At 48.0% G+C, this 12,944-nt stretch overlaps 2 long non-coding RNA genes across 4 annotated transcripts in view; one reads left to right on the top strand and one right to left on the bottom strand.

The window, feature by feature from the left end:
- The window catches only part of LOC125385505, a 145,538-nt gene that overhangs the window by 98,780 nt on the left and 33,814 nt on the right, over positions 1-12,944 (top strand). For both annotated transcript variants that reach the window (XR_007224876.1, XR_007224878.1), the window contains exon 3: positions 1,321-1,383. This is a non-coding gene — a long non-coding RNA (uncharacterized LOC125385505). The remainder of the gene's footprint in view (positions 1-1,320; positions 1,384-12,944) is intronic.
- LOC125385506 lies at positions 4,154-10,166 on the bottom strand. Of its 2 annotated transcripts, XR_007224880.1 has the most exons (4): positions 9,275-10,166; positions 7,156-7,736; positions 6,676-7,081; positions 4,154-6,604 (listed from the first exon to the last, which is right to left on the bottom strand). It is a non-coding gene; the product is annotated as an uncharacterized LOC125385506 (long non-coding RNA). The 2 variants fall into 2 exon arrangements; XR_007224879.1 differs by having other exon boundaries at positions 6,676-7,736.

Raw genomic sequence — 12,944 nt, forward strand, 5'->3', positions numbered from 1 at the left:
CCAGTCTACTAGGATACCGTTCTACCGTCAATCCAGACTTCGGACGACACAACGAGGACGACCACGACGACTCGCCGGCAATTACATTCTGCGCGCGATAGATAGAGGCCGAACGAAAATGTCCAATTACACGCAACCTTACCACCTACCGCGGCGATCGCCACCGGTGAAGTTTCGTTATCGATCCTGGGGCCCGACATAGTCGCGCGTTAATGAGGAAATCTGTGTGCGCGCGCGCTGAGATCGTGGGAGTAAAGCGTTGTTGACGGTTCGACGCGTTTCTACAGATGAAACAGAGAGAAAGGAGGGACAACGCGGAGGGCGGATTGGCCGAAAAGAGAAGGAACCTCCGAAACAGGAAGAAGAGAGGATCGAGGCGGTGGTCGAATCGTTCGGTCGGAGGGGAAGACTCGACCGGTACACACATACTCTCTCTCTTTCCCTCCCTTTCTCACTCTCTCTTCTTCCTTCCCTCTCTCCCTCTCTCTCGCTCCTGGTACAGCACTGGCTGGAGTTGTGGACGATGATGCGCCAGCGAGATAGGGTAGATTGCAGGCCTGCCGCGCGTCCTGTTGGTATCCGTTGGTATCCATGCGCCTGGCCAGAGCTGATACGGTCAGCCCCAGGATAAAGTAGATATTAACACGAGATGATCCGTTAATGAAGCGTATGTTCTACGCCGCGCACACGCCTAGTTCTCTCTCTCCTCGTTCGCTCTTCCGTTCTCTTCTCGCGCTCTCTATTCCACGCCGCGAACCAACGACCCCTCTTTCCACCGTGCACCTCGTTTTCCCGCCAAACCGTAGCGTCGATATACGCGTAACTCCCTCTCTTTCTGCCTCGCATCGCTAGTCGACTACCTACCACCTATTACCAACAGCCTTTCCTGTTATCTTATCCGAACACCGGCGACCCGGCCGCGAATTATTATTAACCCGCGGCCGCGTCACACGCCCTGTCTCTATCGCTGGCCTCGTCGACGCTTTCGTTCCCATGTACCTGCCTATTTCTCGGTCGTGTTCCCGCCTGCAAACGCCACGAACGATCCAAGGTGAACCCTTGTCACGCGATCATCGATACCGGACGAGCAACAGCCAGCATTTCTGCAAATTTTGGAAGAGCTTTTGGGAGATCGCTAAAGTTTCCATACGATCGTAAATTCTAATCGACAGATATTGCTCGTTTATCATTATGATATTACCAGCCAGCTGTTCCCGGAAATTAGGATTGCACTGGCAACACGAGCGTATCAACTCGTTCTACCGATACCCGGTAACCCTGTTACCTTAATAGACTATTAATACGAATCGTCGTTTACAGGCTTGACTGGTTTCAACACGATCTTGGATGCTGCTCAACCATCACCTGCCAACTATTTGAAAGGTAACAGTTCCCTCCGTCCCTACTTATATCATCGTACACCACCGTCCGACATCGTGACAACATTTATTCAACGAAATTGGGTCGAAACCGAGGCAAACACGATTGCAGCAAAATCTTACCTAATAACTGGAATTCGCGAGTAAGGGAATCGTTTGGAAAAATCAGCACCGGCATCCGGGTACAGCTATTAATAATTGGATCGGTGAGAGTCACGTCGGTAACATCAAAACGAGCGTCTAACGAGCTGCTAGAGAAGCGAAACCTTTCGCGGCAAGAACATCGCGAGCTGATTAGACGAGAACTCACGAACAAGCGTACCTACACGACTCGAGGAACGTTAGTTGGATGATAAATCGGGACCGCCTTTTGCGAAACGTTTGGCTAAGTTCCTTAGCATGATTCAAGATTTGGCATCGGATCTCGCTATCCAATTTTATTTCGAATGGTAATTTGTTGGATCGCGATGTCGGGAAACGTGTACACGTAAAAAAAAGGGGTAAAAAAAGGAAAAAGGTAAAAAGAGCGTGACGGGAAAAATATCAACGAGAGATTCGAAACGTTTTTGCGCCCGGTTTACACTGGTCGGTAGTGAGTAAACGTTTCGAACGACAACGCAGCCATTTGTGTAAAACTGTTTGCCGATGTTGAAATAATTTTTTAAGCGTGCCGGCAAACAGCGAATAAATTTGCATCGAACATGTTACGATATCGAACATGTTTTTTATCTGGCGTAATGATCGCGTGTTTGATGGCCGAACGGTGTATCGTGTCAGTGCAATCAAAACGATTGAAGAATCAATAATTTACCTTGGACGCGTAATTTTGTTAAATGACAGGTTTGTGTCGTAAATTCCTCCGCATGAGCCGAATTGCATCGATACGCGCGCACCCCCTCCCCCTCTCCCGCGTATATAGTTGATTTTCGATTTTTATCCGGCGCGGTAAAAATTGGAAACCGTTGTGTTCAACATTATCGATTGATTTTTCCTGTGTTTCGGTCGCTTTATGCCTCGATCTTACACGCGACCATTTTATATGCCCCTAATCGGTTTCCTTATCGGCGGCGTTTATCACTTGCCGCATGTTCTGCTCGAATTCATAAATGGCCGGAACAATAAATGGTTTTTGCCAGAGCATCGAAGCTCGGGTCATTCGGATATTCCCGTGTAAGCTGATAACGACCTACATAAACGAGTCATCGAACACTGGACTCATTCACACAACTGTCCTCTGCTGTTGACCACCCACGACATCGATCATTCAACCGTTCTCGAACTAGCCGCGGCTGAACAGACTGAATGGAGATTTCGAAACTCATTGAACAAATATAGAACAAATAGGTGCCGTGTACCGTCCATCGATTTAACTTCGATACAGTCGGATACGCTGCCAACGATACAAATATCCGACTGATTCGTTCACTACGCGTCCAATGTAAAACTATCCCTTTTTCGAGTTACTGTTTGCCATGCTTACCTTCGTTATCTTTGAACTCTTCTGGATACAAGTACTTTTTTCCTTCGTTATCGTTCTTATACTCGATTAGGCAGAAGATCTGTGGACGAGAAGATGCTCGAATCGATCGATCGAACGTAAAACTCGATTTCTCTCGGAGTAAAAAGTCAGTAAGAGCAGAAGGAGAGGAAAAAAGGAGAAGGACGAAGGTGAGAGAGCGGCCACGGGCCGACTGGAAGTTTTCAGACGCGATATCAAAGCGGACATCTCGAACGGCGCCAAGGCCATAGTTAACGAGGTCCTCGTCTGGCCATTCAGCAGCAGGGTTCCCTTGTTGTCGTCGTCGTTGTCGTCGTCGTTGTCGTCGTCGTCGTCGTCGTCGTTGTCGATTCGGTACGTACCTGTACGGTTACCTGGGGCCCGTTCATTGCATCCTGGCCTGGCCAAAAACGACATACGGTGTAAATCGGCAGGTCTCGTCGGAACAAAACCGCCCACTCGACGACCACCGGGCTACGCTTTCTCGTTCTTTCTCGTTTGACCACGCTCCAGACGTGTAACACGCCCGAGGGAAAAAACGAACAGGCTACGCGTCGTGTCGCGTCAATGTTCTCTGCCGTTCGAGCACCTCGACGACTTTGAACCGGCCGTTCACTCTTTCTTCGATGACCATTCGAATAATCTCCAAGATCGCGTAATACAACAGAATTTATCGAAAAAAAGATTCAACTTTCGATGTGTTCGGAGGAACGCAACGTATGAGAAAGAAAGAACAAAGTTCTCACTGAGTATACAAAAACCAAGTAGAACCGGAGGAAGACGGTCTCGAGGGGACTCGAAAAGAACGAAGGTAGCAAGGAGACAACGATCACAGCGAAGAAATCAGAGAGCGCGAGGAAGAAGGAGAGAGAAAAGAGGCAGAGAGAGAGAGTCACTAAACCTACCATTCACACGAGGCCGCAGGCCCTCGGAGTACCTGGAAACGGTGCTAATGATATGCTCGGGCCCAGCCTGGTGAATGGAACCTTTCGGGAATTCTTGGACGGTTTCGTAGAATTAGGAATTCCGAGGTCGGGTCCTCGCCGCGCGGCGTTTTCTCCCTCGGTCCTCTCGGCTCGCCCTTTCTTTCTGATTCCCGCGTCTCGCGGATCAGAGCTGACTCCATAAAGAGGTGGTTTGCAGCGGCAAAGAGGCGGGTGGAGCGCTTTGTGGGAATCGCTTCTCCCCTTCCTCTCACGCGCGTCTTCTTTCTCACCTACCCCGTTCTCCCTCTGTCACCTCTCTTTCTCTCTCTCTCCTCTCTCTCCTCTCTCTCTCTCTCTCTCTCTCTCTTTCTCTCTCTCTCTCTCTCTCTCTCTCTCTCTCTCTTCCATACGTACGTCTCTTCTTCCTCCACGACGTCACCGCTCCGGGCTGAGATTTATAAGCGCGAACGAGCCTTTCAGGGACGAACCACCGGCTCATCCTCGAATGGGAACAATTTAGAGAATAAGGACGCGCCAGCGCGGAAGCCACGAGGGAAGCGAAAAGAGGAGCCGTCAAACCGTGGCAAAAATTGCTCGACGCGATTGTGTTTGCCCCCGGCCGACTGAATCACCGGAGAAATCGCAACGAGCTGGCTGAGTTTATGAGATCCGACTCCTCCGAGAGACGACTCCTTTGTAACGACACGTATCTCCCGGCTGCCATTGCGGTTACCTTTATCCCCCTTATTTCGCCCAATAAGCATCGTATTTTCCATTCCCCGTGATCCACCACCGAGTCCCTTTGGTTGGATTTATTTTATTAATTTCCACGGAGAACATAGAGTTCCTCGGTGTCCTTGTACAGAAAGCATTGAGCTCGGAAACGAAGTTTCGTGACGGAGGTCCTTTCATTCAGTTCTTGGAGTAGCTTGGTAGAAGAAGGATTTCGATGGTGGCTGGTGGAGTAGAAAACAGGTTTATCGAGTAACTCCTTGATTCCCCGCGCGCGTCAATTGTTTTATAGGATGTTGCCTCTTTCCACATCCCTCTCCCGATCGTGTCTCCTTGCCAGGCCCACCGACACTCTCGATTTCGTCGCTTTTTACACGGTTGTTAGCCGCTACCGCCGCCAAGGTGGCGCCACGCTGTACCATCGCCTCCTTTCAACAACCAAAAGAAAACTTTCCCCTGCCGGTTGATCATTTTACGTACCCCTGTTGGACCGCTTTTACGGCGGCGGTCCAATCAAAACCGAAGAAAGAACCTTGCTGCTTCGTTCCCATTCCTGCGAGATTTAAGAGTTCCGATCTTGATTTGTACTCGAATCGAATCTGGAGCTAAAGGAACTTGGGTGCTCTTGGTCTAAAGAAATTGTGCTTCTGGCTATATCCAGATTTCATTAGCGGCGCAGTCGGCAGTGTATCTAAAATCGTTAGCGTTCACAGCATTTTCATCTAATGAGAGTAATCACTATCAAAATGTCGGCCCAAAATAAAACCACGAACAATTTCTCGATACCATGGCGATTACCTGCGATAGTTGCCGAAAGCTATCTGTCATGCATAGCACGTGCTCAGAATACAACCTTGGTCTGGCTTCTCCGAACGGAAGTGGCCGGTAAACGTGCGGTTTCGTTTGATCGACGACATTCTGCAAGGGAATCAGAGACGCGGTTCACGGAAAGGGAAAAAGAGCAGCGTCGGTTCTAGGAGATCTCGCAGCTTTTCGCTGGTTCTTTCATTTCCTTTCCTCCGACTAACGAACCTATAAATATACATCGCTTTGAAGCGGCGTGTGACTGGCGCGCACGCGATTAAATAACCGGAAAGGCCTTGCGAACCGGTCCGCTTCTGTACTCTGAGCGATGTACCGATAATTATAGAGGTGCGGAGGGCCGGTAATGAGCACGCTTGTTCCATGGACATTAATTGAATGGGCCACGCCTCGCAAAAGTAAGGTCTTAACACGGATCTTTTTATTGTACGCTCTTAACAAGATCGAAATGAAGACACTTTCTCGTGAACTTTTTATATCCAATCATTTCGTATCCTGACTTTCTTTATAATTTTTATACGAAGCAGTTTAAACGCGCAATATGCGCTTTGGAAAATATTCATCTAGAACTTGAGCGAGCCGGGAACGATGTTAACGAAACGTCAGTTTCATTTTCAGTTTAATGATATACCCGCGAGTATTCCGAGTTACTTCATACATGACGTTTACATGGATTCTACTTGACAGTGAACAACAGCAATTGCAATTGGAAGATAGCGGCCTCGTTAGCAAGCCCATTCTCCCGGAAAGTAGCGGTCCCTATTCTTTGTACAACCTTTTTCGCCTATCTATCGGTTGAATCAAATTAGTCTTTCCTGTTATACAAGGGAACGTCTTCAAGTCAGCATGGAATTAAATCTAGCATTTCATAAATTTCACTTATATATTGTATATTTCTATTTTAACAAACTTCTACCTGTTCCACTACGCTATAACATCGTCAAAAGCCATATCTACCGTAATCACATTGTAATGCGATTAGTCAAATCTTGCTAAAATTGGAATATGCGATAAGTGATAAACGACTGTATGGAGTTAATCGTGCAATCATTTTCTTTAGTCGTCGTCTTGCTCTCATCGAAGCTTCTACGCCAGCGACGATTATACGAGCGAAGAAGGAGTGTTCCAATTTCAGGCAAATTTTCCAACATTCGATATTTGGGGAAAAAGGCTCGGTGATGCAAACCCCTCTTCGTACCGCGATGGCGCGTGTTTACCACCCTTGTTCTCCGCTCGTTGGCGCCCAGCTAAAGGAGAGAGGCGCAGGATCCGTTTTATTTTATCAGAAGCGATGGGAACAGCGTGAGAATTCGTTTACCTTTTTCCCATTAAGGAGCGACGGTGTCGAGGCAGGGTCGGGCTTTGCGGAACCGGGCTTGCCGTGTCATCAACGTTTTATTTCCACCATCGCCCCCTCTCATCCTCTTGGCCGTCGGTCCCGGGAACGAACGCAAAAGTTTAATTAATTTCGAGCCGCGGCATTAAGTGGCGGTATCGGTTGCTCCCCGCGCGTTCCTTTCCTCTTCCCAGCTTCCAAAGAAGAACGTCTCTCCTCGAGAACTTTCTCTCTCTTCCTTTCGGCCGCGGTCTTGCTCGATTAAAAATTAGCCCATTCGCTGGCCGTACGACTGTGATAAACTCGGATCGTTCGTCATAGTCCGTGACGAAGCTACACGCAAGCTACACGCCGTGGAATACTATAAATACGATAGACGTGCTTGGATCTGGAGATTCAAAGTGAAATAGGTATATCGAGAGCTCTTGGGGAACGTGTGTGTTTCGCGATGTTTATACCTACAATCGTGATAGAAAATGGAAATAAAATTCCTCTCCAGCTTCTTCCTCTTCTACTCGATCTCTTCCCTGTGTAGAAGTAGTAATATCGGCATGAATATCTTCCAAATGTTTACCACTACCCTCGAAACGAAAACGTGTTTCCGTATCGTATTCGTCAAAGCTTCGACACGTCGTTTGCGATCCTCGCCACCTTCGCCCCACGGTCAAGCCTACTCGGTAAGTTTGTTTACTCTGGAGCCGGATCGGAGGGTGGCACCAGTGACTGATCACCTCCGAAACCGAGAAGGGTTTTCGCGGCAAATCCTCGAGGACAGGGGTCGTCGCGGTCGTGGCTTACGTGGCATCGTGGTCAAATACCACCCTTATAGGTCGACGACAGGCCCTCTTAGGCGTCAACCAAACTCGCGTTAGCTTCTAAGAAGCTACCAAATATAAATCTGTATCCATGTCGCTCTATTACGCAACGTCGACACATTGTATATATAGCTGAGCAATATCTGCTGCATTTCGTCTGCCTTATCCTTTTCTCCGATAACTATTTCCAACGACAAAAGGTCCAACTTTTCGACTTCCACTTGCTAACTATTCGAACATCAAAGAATGCTTCGTGAAACAGTGTATACGTTCATGAAAGCTCGCGACGAAAACGCGCGACGCGCCCAAAGAGAATCGTCATTCGTAAAATGCAAGTACTAGGAGCTTGGAACACGTGTCCGAATCGTGACGCTTTTTCAACGAGTGTCTGCGAAACACGAATGGCACGGGAAAACGACGAGGGCCGTCCCCGAGAGTTTCACCTTCGTCGAAGAGGCTAGCCGCGTGCTTTTCGCTCGTAGATCGAGCGTACGACGCGCTCACGCCTCCGTGACACGCCTCGATAACAAATCATCGACGATCTGTCGCGAAGGCGCGTGTTTGAGTGCTGCGACGTTTCGAAAAGCGTGAGGTTCGGGCTGACGGGTAAGACGGTGGAAAAGATTCATGGGACCAACGGACGGGAATAGTTTCGTTGACGTGGCGGCTTCGACGACCATGACTGCGAGATCCGCCTCTCGGTCTCTTCGGACGACGCGGAATGCGCTCGTCCCGACTTGTGAATTTCTAACTAGCGATGGGCTTGATGCCGGGATTCAATCGCGAAGTTATTATATAGTCTTCGGTTAAGCTACGTAGTTTAATGAATAACGAGACTTATGTGGCTTTTTAATGACCGTGATTTCGAACGAATGGATAGATTATCGTTTGTCTCTTGAAAGTCGAATATTAATCACGTCCTTACATGTGAAATTGAGAAATTGATAAAAAATAGAGTCGATCAGTTTTGCTTCAGAGAAACTGGTATCATCGATTAAAATATTGAGAGAAGATTTTCAACTCGGCGAACGACGAACATCCTTTAATCATGCTTGATGTCATCACTACCAAGCACTTTTCTTTCGACACTCGAGCGCGTAAACTAGCACCGCTACGCTCGAGTGAGCTCTCCTCTCAGCCGACGCGAACGCGCGTATATTTTACGCGACGTCGCGTCGGTCCATCCATCAAGCCGCCGGGCTTTGGCTTGCACGGCAGAGGTTAGAAGTCAGGTAAAGGAACGAGCACGGGAACGAGGCGTCGACGAATTGCCGTCTCCGCAGACTAGGATTAGGATACTCGAAGATCAAACGGCGTTGCTTGAAAAACCCATGAAATTTGTCTAACTTCAGACTCTTGCGACCTGATAAAGACTAATCGCGGGATTTAATCGCGCTTTATCGAAGCTATAAATGAGCGAACTTAAAACCCTGGATGTTCCTTTTTGCGAATAAACGTCGATGGAATGCAAAGAGATAATCGTGGCTTCTAGACATTTCATTGACCAAATCGGCAGTGACTTAAAGTTTCTTATTGACGAAGGCGACCTCCGCGCGAGCGATTTTTCACTATCATCCATCGAAGATTGTAACTAATAGCGTGTATCGATAAAACGAATCCTTCCATCACGCAGATAGTAAAGTGTTAATCCAATACTTTGCTTCCTGCTTACATCACGATCATTAATCTTCGACTATCTTTACGGTGTGGCAAAAAAGATTCTTGCATGTAACAAAGACGAGTCTTCTATCGTATGTTATACATACCTCGTGGTCCCGTGAGCAGGTCGACGAACACGAAAGCAGCGCCACGCAAAGATGCCCCCTATCGTTATTAGTCCGCCAGAAGCGAGCATCGTTCGCAACGATCCCCTACAAGCGGCCGGTACATTTCCTGCAGCGTGTCCGGTCCATTAAACGGCCCAGAAATATCTGGATGACTGATGAAAAGAATCTTTGTTACAAGTTGCGCGCAGAAACAAGCTCCGGCACGCCGGACGACGCTAATCCGAGTACATTTCGCGGTCGTTCATTAATCATCCCGTGTTGGGGCCTGGACGCGCCTCTCACGGTGATGGCTCGTTGTAAGGGCAGAGGTCTCGATGAGTTATCGGTGCTCGCCGGTGTGTAGCGGGCACGCGGGGCCCTTCCTAGGAGAACAGGCCGCGCGTTCTGCGATCACTTTGAAGCGGCGACGAGACCACGGCGTCGCTTGCAACGCCGCTGACAACTTCGTTCGCCGCGAGTGCTCGCGATCCATTAGGCCGAGAATACCAAACGAACCGTGTACAGCAGCGCACGCCGCGATACAAATGAATTTCCAGATCCTTTGTGAGCTAGATCGAAGCCTCTTAACCAACATCTTTGGATGTGTTTAGTTAGTGGACGATTCAGAGAGTTATCTTTGACGATGGTGGAATTTAATGCACGTCGAGGGTATAGGTCTGTTTGTGAGAATTTCCTAGAAGGATTTTATATGTACACGGAATGATTCTTTCGCTAGTGAAAGCTTAATACGTTTGATAAGTCGCGGCCAAAAATAATTCAGTCTTGCGTTGGAAGGACATCGAAAGTTCGTCTTATTTTCTTAAAACGTCATCTAGACGATATATCTCCGTTTATAAGATCGTCGAAAGAAGAAACTGCAGAAAACGGATAGTAACGTTTTTTTGCGAATTTTAACTGTTCGCGGTGACGAATACACGGAAATCATACCAAAGGCTTCGAGGAAAGGGCAAAGACGATCGGCGTCGAACGCGGAAGAGGACCCCTTTCGCGCCGTGTTGCCACGACGGGAATTATTTAAATGGATTACCGCGGCAACTCCGTAGCGAAGTTTTCCAGGGGATTCGCTGATCCGCTCTTAAAATTTAGATGGATTATAAGGTGGGTGGAGGGGGTGGGAAAGGGAGGACCAACCTGTGAAAAGACGGGGGGGAGGAGAAGAGCTGGGTAGGCGGCAGACTTCGTACTTATTATACTTAACGGAGGACGGCGTCTTTTTAAAGGAGCTAACAATGAGGGATGGTGGCCGCAACCCCCTCCCGCCCCATGACCCACCTCCTGCCACCCGTCCACCCGTCTTCAAGAAAATGTTTAATGCCGCGGAAAGTAAGACGCGGTAATTAATATCCATTATCTCCTACGCTGGCGACCTCCATCCAATTAGCTTCACGAATTCTCCGACGCGGAAACCGAGACGCATTAGCTACGGGTTACACGGGGATGAGGAGATCACTGAGCCGATCGACGTGATTTTTTATGTCTTATGGGTGACGTCACAAATCCCTAGAGTGATCCTCTCGCTAGTTAATCCTACGTTCTTTTGATTATTTTTATCTACGAACTGTATATTGCTCGCATTAAAAAATATCTTAAATTTGAAAGGAAAGTTCTTATTGTTATAGGACATGATTTATCGTTCCTGTTTTGCGGGATATAAATATTTATAAATATCTTAAAATATCTATTTTTGATTCTATACCACGGTGTGTTACTGACGCAGTGACATTTTCTTTTACTTAACGAAAGAATAATCCGTCATTTTCATAGTAGCATATTAAAATTTACGGACATCGAATCGATCCGTCTGGACGTCAATAAAGTTTCAAACACGTGTCGTGTTCAAACGTTGAAACTATGCATTATATATTCTTGGCATAGAACGCCGGGAATTAATCTAAACAAGGAAGACGCGTTCGCGACAAAATCCCGCAACAATACGACAGAACCGACGATCAGCAGTTTCCTCCGGTGTGCCAGCAGACAGCGTGTGTTCGCGGTTAAACGCAGTTGTAATCTTAGAAATTGCCGTGACAGGGATCCATCGTTGCGTCGTGTAAAACACGCTTGTATGGCTGTTTAAATTATATACCCACGCATTCCTGCGGAAGGACCTGCATTCATAGATATAACATTGCGGTTTCGCGTAAAAACTCGTTGTTCTGAAACCCACGTGTCTTCAAAATTACATCATAAACCACGATTTGCGAGAGGAAAAACTAGATATTACATTTGAACGACGTACGGAGATCGAAGAGCTCAGTCGGATCATTGCCACTAATTAACACTACTTCCTTGCTGGTGCACGATCCAATCATTGCCGTATTGCTATTGTCTATCTGCTCTTTACGAGTTCGAAGGAAAGTACGTAACGATTTCCAAACAGGAATGAGAGAAGATTAAAGCAGTTACCTGGATCGGAAAACAGAAACGGGTCGATGTTATAATTAGTGTAACAAGCGGGATGTTCGCGGTATTTAAAGTAGTCCGGCAAGAGCCAAGTTGGCACGCGGTGGCCAGTAAACGATTTTCATGCTCGCGTCCCGTCGCGTGATTTGTACGCGTGCCCACCGCTATACTTTCCTCGCTTTGATGTGCATCATACGTTAAAGCGACGAAATGACACGAATGAAAGTCGACTGCGTTCTGCTGTCATAAACGAGGGCGTTACGCGTAATAAGTTTGACACATTCGCCTATTAGAGTCGACGCTGAATAATTACAAGCTCGTGAACCAAGTTGGCTCGCCATTTTTCTGGGAGCCGATACCCGCGGCCCAGCCCTATATTTCTCTCTCTTTTTTATGCGAATATTTTCAATACTTTGGTTGTATTCAAAACTATAACGTGTACTCCCTAATAAGGCTAACGAGAGCTCTACTAGGCAACGTTTCGCCGGAAACCAAAAACAATGCCTTAATTCCGAACCGGTACCGAACGGCGGCTATCGAAGCCCGGTCACGCGTAAACGATTCGGAAGATAATTTAGCACGCGACACAGCTCGGCTCTGGTACACGGGCCATAATTAAGAGTAGCGACAATTAAACCGTAAACACGGCCTCGTCGAATTAACGTAGGAAGGCGGCGTGGCACGAGTCGCCGATATAACAATAACGCGAACGACACGAGGAAATGCGACGATAAAGAGGGTGGTCTGGTCTGATGGTGCCCGGGACGCGGAAGGGTACAGGTAGAGCGCGCTATGATAATAACACCGATTATCGCGGTATTCGGGAAATTACTGGTAAGCGGCGGGCCCGGTACATAATTGAACACTGGCCAGATACTACTCCGTGGGCGAAGTGCGTGTGAGCGCATAACGAGAGACAGCAACAGCGTTTTGGTTCGCGCTCGCGTGCACCGTTCGCGCGGGCGTTGAAACGTTTCTGCCTGTATTCGCACGGCTCTATGCGTTTTAGACGCGTATGTGTATGGATAGACACGCGGAAACAGCGGGCCGCGCACATACGAACGTGGGAATACACTAGTCGGTCTGCGTAGCTCACTTCTACATCGGTACGGAGGAAACACGGCTATCTATCCGGCGGAGGTTTATACGCGTGTTGCCGCTGTAAACTCGCGCCCGGGTACCGGCTACGTAATCGTACGAGATCCCATTGCATGAATATAATTTGCATACAAGTTGGTTATATGGC

Source organism: Bombus terrestris, chromosome 7 (genome assembly GCF_910591885.1).
Source record: "Bombus terrestris chromosome 7, iyBomTerr1.2, whole genome shotgun sequence".
Taxonomy (NCBI): Eukaryota; Metazoa; Arthropoda; class Insecta; order Hymenoptera; family Apidae; genus Bombus; species Bombus terrestris.